This window comes from Sarcophilus harrisii, chromosome 2, assembly GCF_902635505.1.
Source record: "Sarcophilus harrisii chromosome 2, mSarHar1.11, whole genome shotgun sequence".
Lineage (NCBI taxonomy): Eukaryota > Metazoa > Chordata > Mammalia > Dasyuromorphia > Dasyuridae > Sarcophilus > Sarcophilus harrisii.
In genome coordinates, this window is record NC_045427.1 from 582,234,453 (window position 1) to 582,248,754 (window position 14,302).

At 35.3% G+C, this 14,302-nt stretch overlaps 1 protein-coding gene across 1 annotated transcript in view; it reads left to right on the plus strand.

Moving 5' to 3' along the window:
• GPR26 (G protein-coupled receptor 26) overlaps positions 1–14,302 on the plus strand; it is a 41,969-nt gene that overhangs the window by 9,307 nt on the left and 18,360 nt on the right. The window lies entirely within an intron of this gene.

Genomic DNA, 14,302 nt, shown 5'->3' on the forward strand with positions numbered 1-14,302 from the left:
GGGGGAATTGTGTTACTACTAGACACATTTCTGGGAAGTCCTTCTAGCTCTGTGCTTTTAAATCAAACCTTAGATATGTTGCTGGCTGATCTTACCTTGTGTTTCTCTGTCACTTGCTGGGGATCTGGGGAAAATGGCCAATCTTCAAACTGTGTCATTGGAGGATCAAGGTGTTGAATATTCCATTTCAGGGAAGTGAATACACTGTAAATAGAGCTAAAGAGCTGAGCTTTAATCTCCTTTTATTCTGGTCTATTGCTATATTTTCTTAGGCAAATTACTTCCTTTGATTGGAACTCAGTAGTTTGGGTTGATGATATCTGAGATCCTTTCAAATTTTAAATCTTCAGTTGTAGGATTTATTAGGGAAATTTGAAGAGAATGTTGAGATTAAATATTGAGTTTAAGCTAAAATCAAGACTTTAGGAAAAAGTACAAGTTATCAAAGGGCCTTTGTTGACTCCCACTTCATTTTGCCTTCTATTGCCCCAATATGAGGAAGTTCTTTTAAGTGGAAATTGATGATAGCTAGTGTCCCATTGAAAATAGTTGTTTTATCTAAGGCACCGTCATTGTTTTCTTTATTTCTTTATCTTCCTTCATTTCCTCCCTCCCTCCCTCCTTCCTTCCCTCCTTCTTTCCCTCCCTCCCTCCCTTTCTTCCTCTTTTTCTCCCTCCCTCCCTTCCTCCCTCCCTCCCTCCCTTCCTTCTTTGCTTCCTTCATTCTTTCCATTCCTCTATTCTTTCCACAAAATTAGTTTTATAAAAGTTTCTTCACTCTCCTCTCCTTTGCCCACTGTCACTTAAATTTTGTAAAAGTTTATCTTTGCTTTAACTTAGACTTTCTCCTAGATACTTTTAGTTACAGTGGCGTCAACTCAACAGATATTTATTGAACCCTAAACTTCTTTTGTTCAGGACATTATATTACATTCTAGGAATACAAAGAAGACTCAGATACAGCTCCTGTCTTAAATTCACCCATTTCCCTATAACAACAACAACAAAAGCATTGTAAAATCAAATGAAGTGAACCCAATTCCCTTTTTGCCTTTTGCAACCTCGTGGGTGAAATCTCTTTGCTTCAATGGCACAGTCTCATTCACTGCAGAGTCATTATGCTCTTGCTGTTTATTTTTGGATGATCTCAAAACATTCTACAAACACCAATTCATGAAATCTCTTCCACCTCCACATGCCTTCAGGGAAGGCTAATGTAGTGACTCAGGGGATGAAATCTACTCCTTGGCAATCACCTTCTCCCACGGACCTCATGCAATACACCAACCTCCCCTTTAATATTCTGGATAGATTACCTTGACTTCCTTCAAGGACCACTAACAGGTTAGTCATACTGTCCAAGGAAATTTAATTCAACTTGATTCTGTCAGAGATCAGGAAATTCTGGGCTTTCCCCAAAAATAATATCCATAGTACTTCACATTTATATGAGGATTTATAAAGCATTTTAGCCTCTCTTAAATCACAATAATGATTTTAGGTAGGTAAGGCAGATTGTTAGGCAATAGAAGGCTCTGCAGTGGTATTACACTGAAACAGAAATGTGTCACATGGGCTGCATATTGATTTAGAAAACCACCATTTAACATTACCTATATTTTTACAGTATTTTTATTCATTGTGTTAAACATTTTCCAATTATATTTTAATCTGGCTACACTTGGGCCATGAGTTTGACACTTATAATGTAATAGATAAGGTGCTAGAGATGTATAAATTCAAGTCAGCAGGTATTTATTAAGGTTGGTGCCTATAGAGGCAGAAATGATACAGCCCTGAATACATTTCTGTTGCACCTTGATGAAATGATGAATACAGCTTAGCACATAAAATGAATACACTGTTCATTGTACATGATAATTTCAAGAGGAACAAGTGATGTGGCTGATGTAGACACAAGATTATGATAGGCACCAAATGTTGGGGGTCTGATCACGTGAAGAATTCACAGTTCCATTTTCTTTGGCAAAAAGTAGGTTTATTTAGGCGACTAGGCTACAGACAAAATAAGAGGTACAATAGACATAAGAATGGTCTATATGGTAAATATGAAATAGGGTTGGGAGAGTGTAGAAAGATGTTTTATGGAAAAGTAAATTCCCTAATAAAACTTGTCATTTACCAGGAGAAAGGAAACACCATGAGGTTGAGGCATGCCCTTAGCTGGCAGACTAAATCCTGAAAGGGACTTCCCACCCTTAAAGAGTTAGTTAGCTGTGAGGAGAAATGGGGTCAGGAGCATGGTGGAGTTAGAAGAGATACTAAGCAACATGGGAGAAGGATAAGGAGAAAGATATCATGAGGCATAGTGCTGTGGCAACCTGATCCAGAGGAGGGCATGACCCATAAACTGTTTTATTGGGAAAATTTTAATCTCAAGGACATAACTGGGATTGCTGAGAGGACATGGCAAGGTGAGACTGCCCAAACCCCTACAGGGGGTGAACCTCAGGGGTTTAACATAACTTGGATTTCTAACTGGATGTCCCCAGAAGGTGGGACCACAGAACTAAACTGATCAGTGCCTTTTCTCTACCTGCTCCAGGGATCAATTTTATCAATTCTTCAATTTCTCCTTGCCCAACATACCAACCATTCAGGACCTCATCAAAAGCACAAACAATTAATGGGATTAAGAAAGATTGTATAGCAGTGGTTCTCAAACTTTTGTTTTCAGTATCTTTATCCTATTAAAAATTATTGAGGATCTCTCCAAAACGTTTTTGTTTATCTGGATTATATTTATAGACATTTACCATATTGGAAATAAAAACTATTTTTGAATTTGTAGATCTTCTAAAAAGGTTTCAGAGATCCCCAGGATTCTCTAGACCATACTTTGAGAACCACTGCTCTATAGAGTATGACCCGAGTATCACTCACACAAACCTCAGCTGAAGCTAGGGACTCTATGAGGCAGAAATGAAAAGGGAAGGTATTTCAGCCTGGGGTTCAGGGGTTGGGAAAGGAGAAGACCACCTGGGGAGAGGCAGAAGAGGAAAAATTTTTCATGGAGAGCCTCTGGATCACCATGTTGACTGGATCACTGTGTAAAGAGGGGAAGGAAGGGAATTATTATGCATTGTACTAAGTCCCTTACAAATGTTATCTCATTTGGTCCTCAGAAGTAGTTGCTATTATCTCCCTTTTATAGTTGATAAAATGAAGGCAAATAGTGTCAAGCTACTTGCCCAGGGTCATACAACTAGTGACTGAGATCATATTTGAACTCATGAAGAGGAATATTCTTGACTATAGGCTTAGCTCTGTATCCACTGTGCCACCTGGTTGCATTTAGGCAGTACATAGAGGAAGAACATGAAATAACAATGGTTTCATATATTGTAAACATTTATTTATTTTTAATACACATTGCTTTATGAATCATGTTGGGAGAGAAAAATCAGAGCAAAAGGTTAAAAGCATAGGAGAGGGGAAGAAAAAAAACAAAAAAGAAGTGAACAGAACATGTATTGATTTACATTTAATCTCCATAATTCTTTTTGCTGGATGCAGATGGCATTTTCTGTCCAAAGTCTATTAAGACTGCTTTGGATCACCGAACCACTGAAAAGGACTAAGTCTTTTATATTTGATCATCACACATTCTTGCTGTTATTGTGTACAATGTATTCCATGTTCTGATTGCTCTGCTCAGTGTCAGTTCATGTAAATCATTCTAGGCCTTCTTGAAACAACATTATAAACATATGGGAAAACCTTGAATGCCAAAATGAGGAGTTTACATTCTTTCCCACATGCAACTTAGAACCATTGGGGACTCTTAAGTAAAAAAATGACATTATGATATATGTGATTTGGAATTTGGGCATTTGTGCAGAAGATGATTTGGAGGAGGAAGAGATGGGATGCAAGGAGATTGATTAAGAGTTTATTTTAATAGTCCAGGCCAGAGCTGATAAGTCTATTTGAATTAGGCTGGTGGCTGCATGAGTGGAATGAAAAAGATTGTTGTGAGGGATGGTATAATATCCAGTTTCTTAAACTGTGAGTGATGATGTTATATGAGGTCTTAGAATATGGGAGGTCACAAAATTGTGACATTCATAAATGTTTGATTTGCATACTTATTTTATGCCTATATGCCTAGGGTCATGAGTAGAAAAAATTTAAGAAGTCCTGACATAGAGGAAGAATCAATATCATTGGATTGAAATGATTGGATATAACAAGATGATTGAGTAGATACAATAGAAGATAGCCTTTGTTAACAGCCAGTAATTCAGTAAGTATTTAATGAGCATTTCCTATATGCTGGAAACCTGTGATACAAGAAAGGCAACAACAGTCCCTGCCTTCAAGGAAAGAACACTCTTAGTGTCTCATATTTTGAAAGTGGGTAACTGGTGATGCTCTCAACAGAAACTAGAAAATTTAAAGAAGATTGGGTTTGATTCCAATCCCTCATTTTATGGACCCACCAGTAAAGACAGGTTCTCCTTTGAAGCTCAAATGAGATAAATCACAAAAAGTGCTTTGCAATCTCTAGAGTGTTATGGAAAGGTCAGTTTAAAAAATCTTCATTTGAAAGATAAAGAAACTGAGGCCCCTAGAGGTCAACAAAACCAGCAACTGACATTTATATAATGCTTTGAAGTTTGCAAAGCTATTTTTACAGGATGTCTTAGTTCAATCTTAGTTCCTTGCTGTAGGTGGGAAGAGACTAGACCTAACTTCCCTCTTGGCAATTTATAGCCTTACAGAATAGCCAGGGACAGACAGACCTTAAAGTGACTGGCCTGGGTTACACAAGCAGTATTTCTCTTGGACTAGATTTGAACCCAGGTTTTCCTAACTTTGAGGATAGCTTTCTACTCTTAATGCCATACAATCTTCAGGATCAGGTAAGTTATCCCCATTTTACAAATGAGGGATCTGAGGCTCAATGAGTCCAAGTGATTTGGTAATGGCTACACAGATAGCAAATATCAGAGGCCTGATTCAGATTTAGGTATTTCTTACTCCTTAACTCCACACAGCAAATTATTAATCAAATAAATCCCCAGGGAATGTTACGATCGGTTCAATAAACATTTTATTAACAGATTATTATGTACCAGGCATTGTGTTTAGTATTAAGAGTATAAATGTAAGTAGAAAGAGGGTCTCTGACCTCAAGGAACTTATATTTTAATGGGGATGACAACATAAATTCAGAAAAAGAGAGGGAGATGGGGAATTACCAATTTTAGAGGTGTGTAGCCTGTTTGGAAAATAAAAGATAGTTGCCCTAGGAACGCTCTTTAAATGGGGGCTCTGAGAGGGTCCTATGGGGCAGAAGCTATTTTTGAGTCTGCTGAGGTGTGTGTTTGAGGACTTAAGTGGAAAAAGGAAGATTTTTCTGGAAAAATTTTGAAAAATGAAGAGGTTTTTCTGGCATTATGAAGTCCTCCAGAGAAGTGTAGAAGTTACCCTAGTTTTGAAATCAGACAAGATGGTTTGAAATTCTAGCTCTGAATTCCTGTGTGACCTTGAGCAAATTACTTTACTGCTCTAACCCTTAGTAAAATCATTTGTTCCAGGTCACATGACATTCAGGGCTAGAATTTTAGTGAGTCTTCTCATTGATCAAATGAGGCAGTTGATCTGTAACCAGTGGTCTCTCAGACATTAAAATCTAGCAAAGGATTTTCCTTCCAGACAGTGGTTAAAAACAAACATATGGAATTATATACTGTGATCACCATCCCCTAACAAAGTAAATCATAGATTTACTATATACATATATATATGTACATATACTATATACAGATACATATAGGCTCTTACTTCACAACCATTATGCTCTAGCTTTCATGTTTCCTTAATGTCTCATTTCTCATTTGGAATTTGATTTATTCATTAAGGAAGATCTCCCAGGATAGTATAAGCACTCAACCCAGAAGTCAGGGGACCTACAGTCTCACATCAGTTTTGTCATTTACCAGATGTGTAATTTTAGGTTAATGACATCTCTCTGGGTCTCAGTTTACTCACCTGTAAAAATGAAGGCATTGGATTAGGTGATCTCCTTGAAGTCTTTTCTAACCCTGACAGACTATAATTATGTAATAATATACTATGCTTCTCTGCACTGACCAGGTTTTTAATCTGTTCATTCCTGTACATGTGTTTTCATCAAGTAATATACACTTTCTCCAGCAGTTAAGCTGTTGCAATCTGTTGCAATTCATTTGATGACCAGTGGGACATGAGAAAACAATTCTAAAGAAAAGGTAGGGAAGAATTATCAGATAAAATTTCAGTAATTGTCATTAGAAATTTAAATGAAATTATCCTTCTGCCATAGGAAATATTATTAAGAACAATTTCAATTAAGCCTGAAAATGGCTACTTCTTTGAAAGGAAAGACTCTGCACATTAAAACTCCAAGTATCATTTTGGAATTCAACATTGCTAATTAATATTTCTGTGGCTCTTTGCTCTATTCAAAGGGTCAGGGATATTTTTATTGTTGGATCCCTTCAGGGTTTCTATGCCCTACAATGCTTTTAGCTATGAAAGGCAGGGCTTCCTAGCCTGTGGCGGCTTGACTATCATTCCTCCTGTGGATTACTTTCATGGTTTGGAAATTTATTTGTTTCTTTTTTAATGGAGGCAAACAAAATGTTCACATATTTGCTTTTCTGATATTTATGGCAAGTTAAATATTATGGTAGTGTTTTATCTTTCTGAAGCTATTTATGCTCTTTATGCTAATAGACAAATGTAATACGTGCTTTTCAGTCACTGCAAGAAATGGGTTGGAAAAGTCATCACAATTAGCATGCACTTTAGATATCAATGTATGTGATTTTCTAAAGCAGGGTTTTTTAATAGCATTTTATTTTCCCAAATATATGCATAGATAGTTTTCAACATTTATCTTTGCAAAATTTTGTGTTCCAAATTTCCTCCTTCCTTCATTCCCCCCTTCCCCAAGACAGTAAGTAATCTGATATAGATTAAACATGTAATTCTTCCAAACATATTTCTATATTAGTCATATTGTACAAGAAAAATCAGATAAAATAACAAAAAACAAGAAGAAGCAGAAGTAGAAGAAGAGAAAGAAGAGGAACAAGAAGAAGAAGAAGGGAAAGAAGAGAAACAGAAGAAAGAAGGAAGGAACAAAGAAATGAAGGAAGGAAAGAAAGAAGGAACAATTGAAGGAAGGAAAGAGAAGAAGATCACTTATCACAGGATCTGGAATTGTGTAAATGCTGTGTAAATGTTTGTTCACTTCTGTCCACTCTGAGATAGTTAACAATTCTTCCCTTGAAAAGGTTTCAATCTAATATGAGAGATAAGATAAATGGATAAATAACTATGACACTGATTGGCACCAGTCTTAAAACTGAAAGTACCCAAGAAATTATTTAATTCAATCCCTATCTGATCAAGCATCTGATTGTAGAATCCAGAGAGCTTTCATCCAGTTTGAAAGCCTGAAGTGAGGGTAGCTCATTAACCTTTTGAAATGATTTTTGAAACAACTCACATCCCATTTTTGGATGGATCTAATTGTAAGAATGTTCATCCTTATTTTGAACCTTAATCTGACTCTTACCAGTTTCCACCTATTTCTCCAAGTTGTGCTCTGCAGGACCAAACAGAAAAATTATCACTCCTCTTTTTGTGACAAGTCATCAGAAGTTTGAAGACAGCAATTTCACCCCAATTCCTCCTTTCTCATGGCTAAATGTCCTCAGTTCTTTCTACTTCACCCTGACTTTACATACTACTTCCTTCTCTTTTGATATTGTTTTTGTTGAGTCCCTTTAACTGGGTCCAACTTTTTATGGTCCCATTTGAAGGTTTCTTGGGAAAGACACTGAAGTAGTTTGCCATGTCCTTTTCCAGCTCATTTTACATATGAGGAAACTGAGGCAAATAAGGTTAAATGACTTGCCCAGGATCATCCAGCTAGTAAGTGTCTGAGGCCAGATTTGAACTCAGGAAGAGCAGTCTTTTTTTTTTTTTTTTTTTTTTTTTTTTTTATTTAATAGCCTTTTATTTACAGGATATATGCATGGGTAACTTTACAGCATTAACAATTGCCAAACCTCTTGTTCCAATTTTTTACCTCTTACCCCCCCACCCCCTCCCCTAGATGGCAGGATGACTAGTAGATGTTAAATATATTTAAAATATAAATTAGATACACAATAAGTATACATGACCAAAACGTTATTTTGCTGTACAAAAAGAATCAGACTCTGAAATATTGTACAATTAGCTTGTGAAGGAAACCAAAAATGCAGGTGTGCATAAATATAGGGATTGGGAATTCAATGTAATGGTTTTTAGTCATCTCCCAGAGTTTTTTTTTTCTGGGCATAGCTGGTTCAGTTCATTACTGCTCCATTGGAAATGATTTGGTTGATCTTGTTGCTGAGGATGGCCTGGTCCATCAGAACTGGTCATCATATAGTATTGTTGTTGAAGTATATAATGATCTCCTGGTCCTGCTCATTTCACTCAGCATCAGTTCGTGTAAGTCTCTCCAGGCCTTTCTGAAATTATCCTGTTGGTCATTTCTTACAGAACAGTAATATTCCATAATATTCATATACCACAATTTATTCAGCCATTCTCCAACTGATGGACATCCATTCAGTTTCCAGTTTTTAGCCACTACAAAAAGGGCTGCCACAAACATTCGTGCACATACAGGTCCCTTTCCCTTCTTTATAATCTCTTTGGGATATAATCCCAGTAGTAACACTGCTGGATCAAAGGGTATGCACAGTTTGATAACTTTTTGAGCATAGTTCCAAACTACTCTCCAAAATGGTTGGATTCGTTCACAACTCCACCAACAATGCATCAATGTCCCAGTTTTCCCGCATCCCCTCCAACAATCATCATTATTTTTTCCTGTCATCTTAGCCAATCTGACAGGTGTGTAGTGGTATCTTAGAGTTGTCTTAATTTGCATTTCTCTGATTAATAATGACTTGGAGCATCTTTTCATATGACTAGAAATAGTTTCAATTTCTTCATCTGAGAATTGTCTGTTCATATCCTTTGACCATTTTTCAATTGGAGAATGGCTTGATTTTTTATAAATTAGAGTTAATTCTCTATATATTTTGGAAATGAGGCCTTTATCAGAACCTTTGACTGTAAAAATATTTTCCCAGTTTATTGCTTCCCTTCTAATCTTGTCTGCATTAGTTTTGTTTGTACAAAAACTTTTCAGTTTGGTATAATCGAAATTTTCTATTTTGTGATCAGTAATGATCTCTAGTTCTTCTTTGGTCATAAAGGCCTTCCCCTTCCACAGGTCTGAGAGGTAAACTATCCTGTGTTCCTCTAATTTATTAATAATTTCATTCTTTATGCCTAGATCATGAACCCATTTTGACCTTATCTTGGTGTACGGTGTTAAGTATGGATCAATGCCTAGTTTCTGCCATATTAGTTTCCAATTTTCCCAGCAATTTTTATCAAACAGTAAGTTCTTATCCCAAAAGCTGGGATCTTTGGGTTTGTCAAAGACTAGGTTGCTATATTTGTTGACTGTTTTATCCCTTGAACCTAATCTATTCCACTGATCAACTAATCTATTCCTTAGCCAATACCAAATAGTTTTGGTAACTGCTGAAGAGCAGTCTTCTTAACTCCAGGTTCAACATTATATCCACTAAGCCATCACTGAGTCTTTGTGATTGTTTTCTAACTACTCTGTGTGTGTGTGTGTGTATAGATATAGATATAGATATAGATATAGATATAGATATAGATATAGATATAGATATATAGTTGACTTATATTCATGTTTGTTTCCCTCAATTACATTATGATGACCCTAAAGACAGGAACAATTTGTGCTTTTTTCATATCCCCAGCACTTAGCTCAATGCCTGACACCTACAAAAGATTTACTAGATTGTTGTTGCCTTACACAGGATCTAACAAGGGCAGAATATGGTGAATCTGTCACCTCCAATATCATGGACATTTTGTATTACTTAGAACATTTAAGATCACATTTCACTTTTGGGGGATTGTGTTTTATCAGTGACTTATTGCTAACTCCATGGAAAAATTATTAAATACTTTTTATTATTTATTAAATTTATAAATTAATTAAAGACACTTTTCAAATAGAGCATACAAGAAAAATAACAAAATGGTCCCTGTCCTGAAGGTGCTTATACTCAATTAAATAAATACAGTATATATAGAGAGAACATGGGAAGGGAAAAATATGTCTGATGAACTAACTATGGGAGGACTTCTGATATCATTCTGAGGAGTTTGAGAGATGCTGAAGCTTTTGAACAGGGGAATGATGTCATAAACTTAAGGTAAACTTAGGTTTTTAGTGCTTTTCTGGTTTTCCAATAAATATTTAGATCTGGAATGGATCCTAGGTATAATATAATCTAACCCCTTCATTTTACATATGAGAAAATTGAGATATTTCAGAGAAGTAAATACATTTCCCAAGATACTATAGGCAGAAAATGACAGAGATAGGATTTGAAATCAGGCCCTTTGAAAGTTTATATCCTTACAGGCTTACTTGAATAAAATAGAGAAAGAGAAGATCAATGAATTGGGCTTGCAACTTAAAAAGCTAGAAAAAGACCAAATTAAAAAACCCCAATTCAATACTAAACATGAAATTCTAAAATTAAAAGGAGAAATTAATAATATTGAAAGTAAAAAAAAACATTGAACTAATAAATAAAACTAAGAGTTGGTTTTATGAAAAAAACAATAAAATTGATAAACCTTTGGTAAATCTGATTAGAAAAAGAAGAGAGGAAAATCAAATTAGTAGTCTTAAAAATGAAAAGGGAGAACTTTCCACCAATGAAGAGGAAATTAGAGAAATAATAAGGACTTACTTTGCCCAACTTTATGCCAATAAATTTGATAACCTAAGTGAAATGGATGACTACCTCCAAAAATATAGGCTTCCCAGATTAACAGAGGAGCAAATAAATTGCTTAAATAGTCTCATTTCAGAAAAAGAAATAGAACAAGCTATTAATCAACTCCCTAAGAAAAAATCCCCAGGACCAGATGGATTTACATGTGAATTCTACCAAACATTTAAAGAACAATTAACCCCAATGCTATATAAACTATTTGAAAAAATAGGGAATGAAGGAGTCCAACTAAATTCCTTTTATGACACAGACATGGTACTGATACCTAAACCAGGTAGGTTGAAAACAGAGAAAGAAAATTATAGACCAATCTCCCTAATGAATATTGATGCTAAAATCTTAAATAAGCAAACTTAGACTTTGCAAAAAGACTACAGAAAATCATCCCCATTATAATACACCATGATCAAGTAGGATTTATACAAGAAATGCAGCGCTGGTTCAATATTAGGAAAACTATCAGTATATTTGGCCATATTAATAACCAAATTAACAAAAACCATATGATCATCTCAATAGATGCAGAAAAAACATTTGATAAAATCCAACATCCATTCCTATTAAAAACACTTGAGAGTATAGGAATAAATGGATTTTTCCTTAAAATAATCAGTAGCATCTATTTAAAACCAGCAGTAAGCATCATATGTAATGGGGACAAACTGCAACCATTCCCAATAAGATCAGGAGTGAACTGTTACTTTCAATATTGTGTTAGAAATGCTAGCTTCAGCAATAAGAGTTGAGAAAGAGATGAAAAGAATTGGAGTAGGCAATGAGGAAACCAAATTATCACTCTTTGCTGATGATATGATGGTATACTTAGAGAACCCAAGAGATTCTACTAAAAAATTATTAGAAATAATCCACACCTTTAGCAAAATTGCAGGATACAAAATAAACCCACATAAGTCGTCAGCATTCTTATATATCACTAACAAAATCCAACAGTTAGAGTTACAAAGAGAAATTTCATTTAAAGTAACTACTGATAGTATAAAATATTTAGAAATCTACCTGCCAGGGGAAAATCAGAAACTTTATGAGCAAAACTCCAAAACACTTTCCACACAAATTAAGTCTGATCTAACCAACTGGAAAAATATTAAATAGTCTTGGATAGAGCAAGCAAATATAATAAAGATGACAATACTACCTAAATTAATCTGTATATTTAACGCTATACCAATCAGACTCCCAAAAAAGTATTTTAATGACCTAGAAAAAATAACAACAAAGTTCATATGGTAAACAAAAGGTCAAGAATTTCAAGGGAATTAATGAATAAAAATCAAGTGAAGGTGCCCTAGCTGTACCAGATCTAAAATTATGTTATAAAGCAGCAGTTACCAAAACCATTTGGTATTAATTAAGATACAAACTAGTTGATCAGTGGAATAGGTTAGGTTCAAAGGACAAAACAGCCAATAACTTTAAAAATCTAGTGTTTGACAAACCCAAAGACCCCAGTTTTGGGGATAAGAACTCACTATTTGACAAAAATTTCTGGGAAAATTGGAAATTAGTATGGCAGAAACTAGGCATTGACCCACACTTAACATCATACACACAAAATAAGGTCAAAATGGGTTCATGATCTATGCATTAAGAATGAGATTATAAATAAATCGGAAGAGCATAGGATAGTTTATCTCTCAGACCTGTGGAAGAGGAAGGAATTTATGACCAAAGAAGAACTAGAGATCATTATTGATCACAAAATGGGAAAATTTGATTATATCAAATTGAAAAGTTTTTGTACAAACAAAACTAATGCAGACAAGATTAGAAGGGTAGCAATAAACTGGGAAAATATTTTTATAGTCAAAGGTTCTGATAAAGGCCTCATTTCCAAAATATATAGAGAATTGACTCTAATTTATAAGAAATCAAGCCATTCTCCAATTGATAAAGGGTCAAAGGATATGAACAGACAATTCTCAGATGAAGAAATTGAAACTATTTCTAGCCATATGAAAAGATGCTCCAAGTCATTATTAATCAGAAAAATGCAAATTAAGACAATTCTGAGATACCACTACATACCTGTCAGATTGGCTAGAATGACAGGGAAAGATAATGCGGAATATTGGAGGGGATGTGGGAAAATTGGGACACTGATATATTGTTGGTGGAATTGTGAATACATCCAGCCATTCTGGAGAGCAATTTGGAACTATGCCCAAAAAGTTATCAAACTGTGCATACCCTTTGATCCAGCAGTGTTTCTATGGGATTATATCCCAAAGAAATCTTAGAGAAGAGAAAGGGACCTGTATGTGCAAGAATGTTTGTGGCAAGTCTCTTTGTAGTGGCCAGAAACTGGAAACTGAGTGGATGCCCATCAATTGGAGAATGGCTGAATAAATTGTGGTATATGAATATTATGAAATATTATTGTTCTGTAAGAAATGACCAGCAGCATGATTTCAGAAAGGCCTGGAGAAACTTACATGATGCTGAGTGAAATGAGCAGGATCAGGAGGTCATTATATACTTCAACAATATTTAAATATGTTTATGATGATCAATTCTGATGGACGTGGCCCTCTCCAGCAATGAGATGAACCAAATCATTTCCAATAGAGCAGTAATGAATTGAACCAGCTATAACCAGCGAAAGAACTCTGGAAGATGACTATGAACCACTACATAGAATTCCCAATCCCTCTATTTTTGTTTGCCTGCATTTTTGATTTCCTTCACAGACAAATAGTACCCTATTTCAAAGTCTGATTCTTTTTGTACAGCAAAATAACTGCTAAGACATGTACACTTATATTATATTTAGTTTATACTTTAACATATTTAACATGTATTGGTAAACCTGCCATCTAGGGGAGGGGATGGGGGGAAGGAGGGGAAAAATTGGAACAAAAGGTTTGGCAATTGTTAATGCAGTAAAATTACCCATGCATATAACTTGTAAATAAAAAGCTATAATGAAAAAAAAAAAAGAAATCAGGCCCTTTTTGCCCTTAAATATAGTGATCCTTCCACCATTTATATTGTTTCTTTATGACCTGTTACTAATGAAGTGATTTTGTGTTCATAGCTTTCGTTTCTATGTGGACAAAAACCATCTCTTTATATATTCTAGAACTTTTCCAGGAACCAAATCAAACTCATTGGCTTAGAGCTCATGAACCCCCTTCTTTCTGAATTCTGAAAATCAGGGCATTTGCTTTTTCCCACTTGGAAACATAAGTTTCTCATTCTCCATGTCCACTTATTTTAGAGATCATCATAAGGACATCAGAAATCACTTCCACCAGTTGTCTCTATAACCTTAGCTGCAATTCCCCTTGGTTAGGTGACCAAAGTGAATAAAGGGCACCTTTTTGCAGTCTTACTTTATCTCTCCATTAATCCTT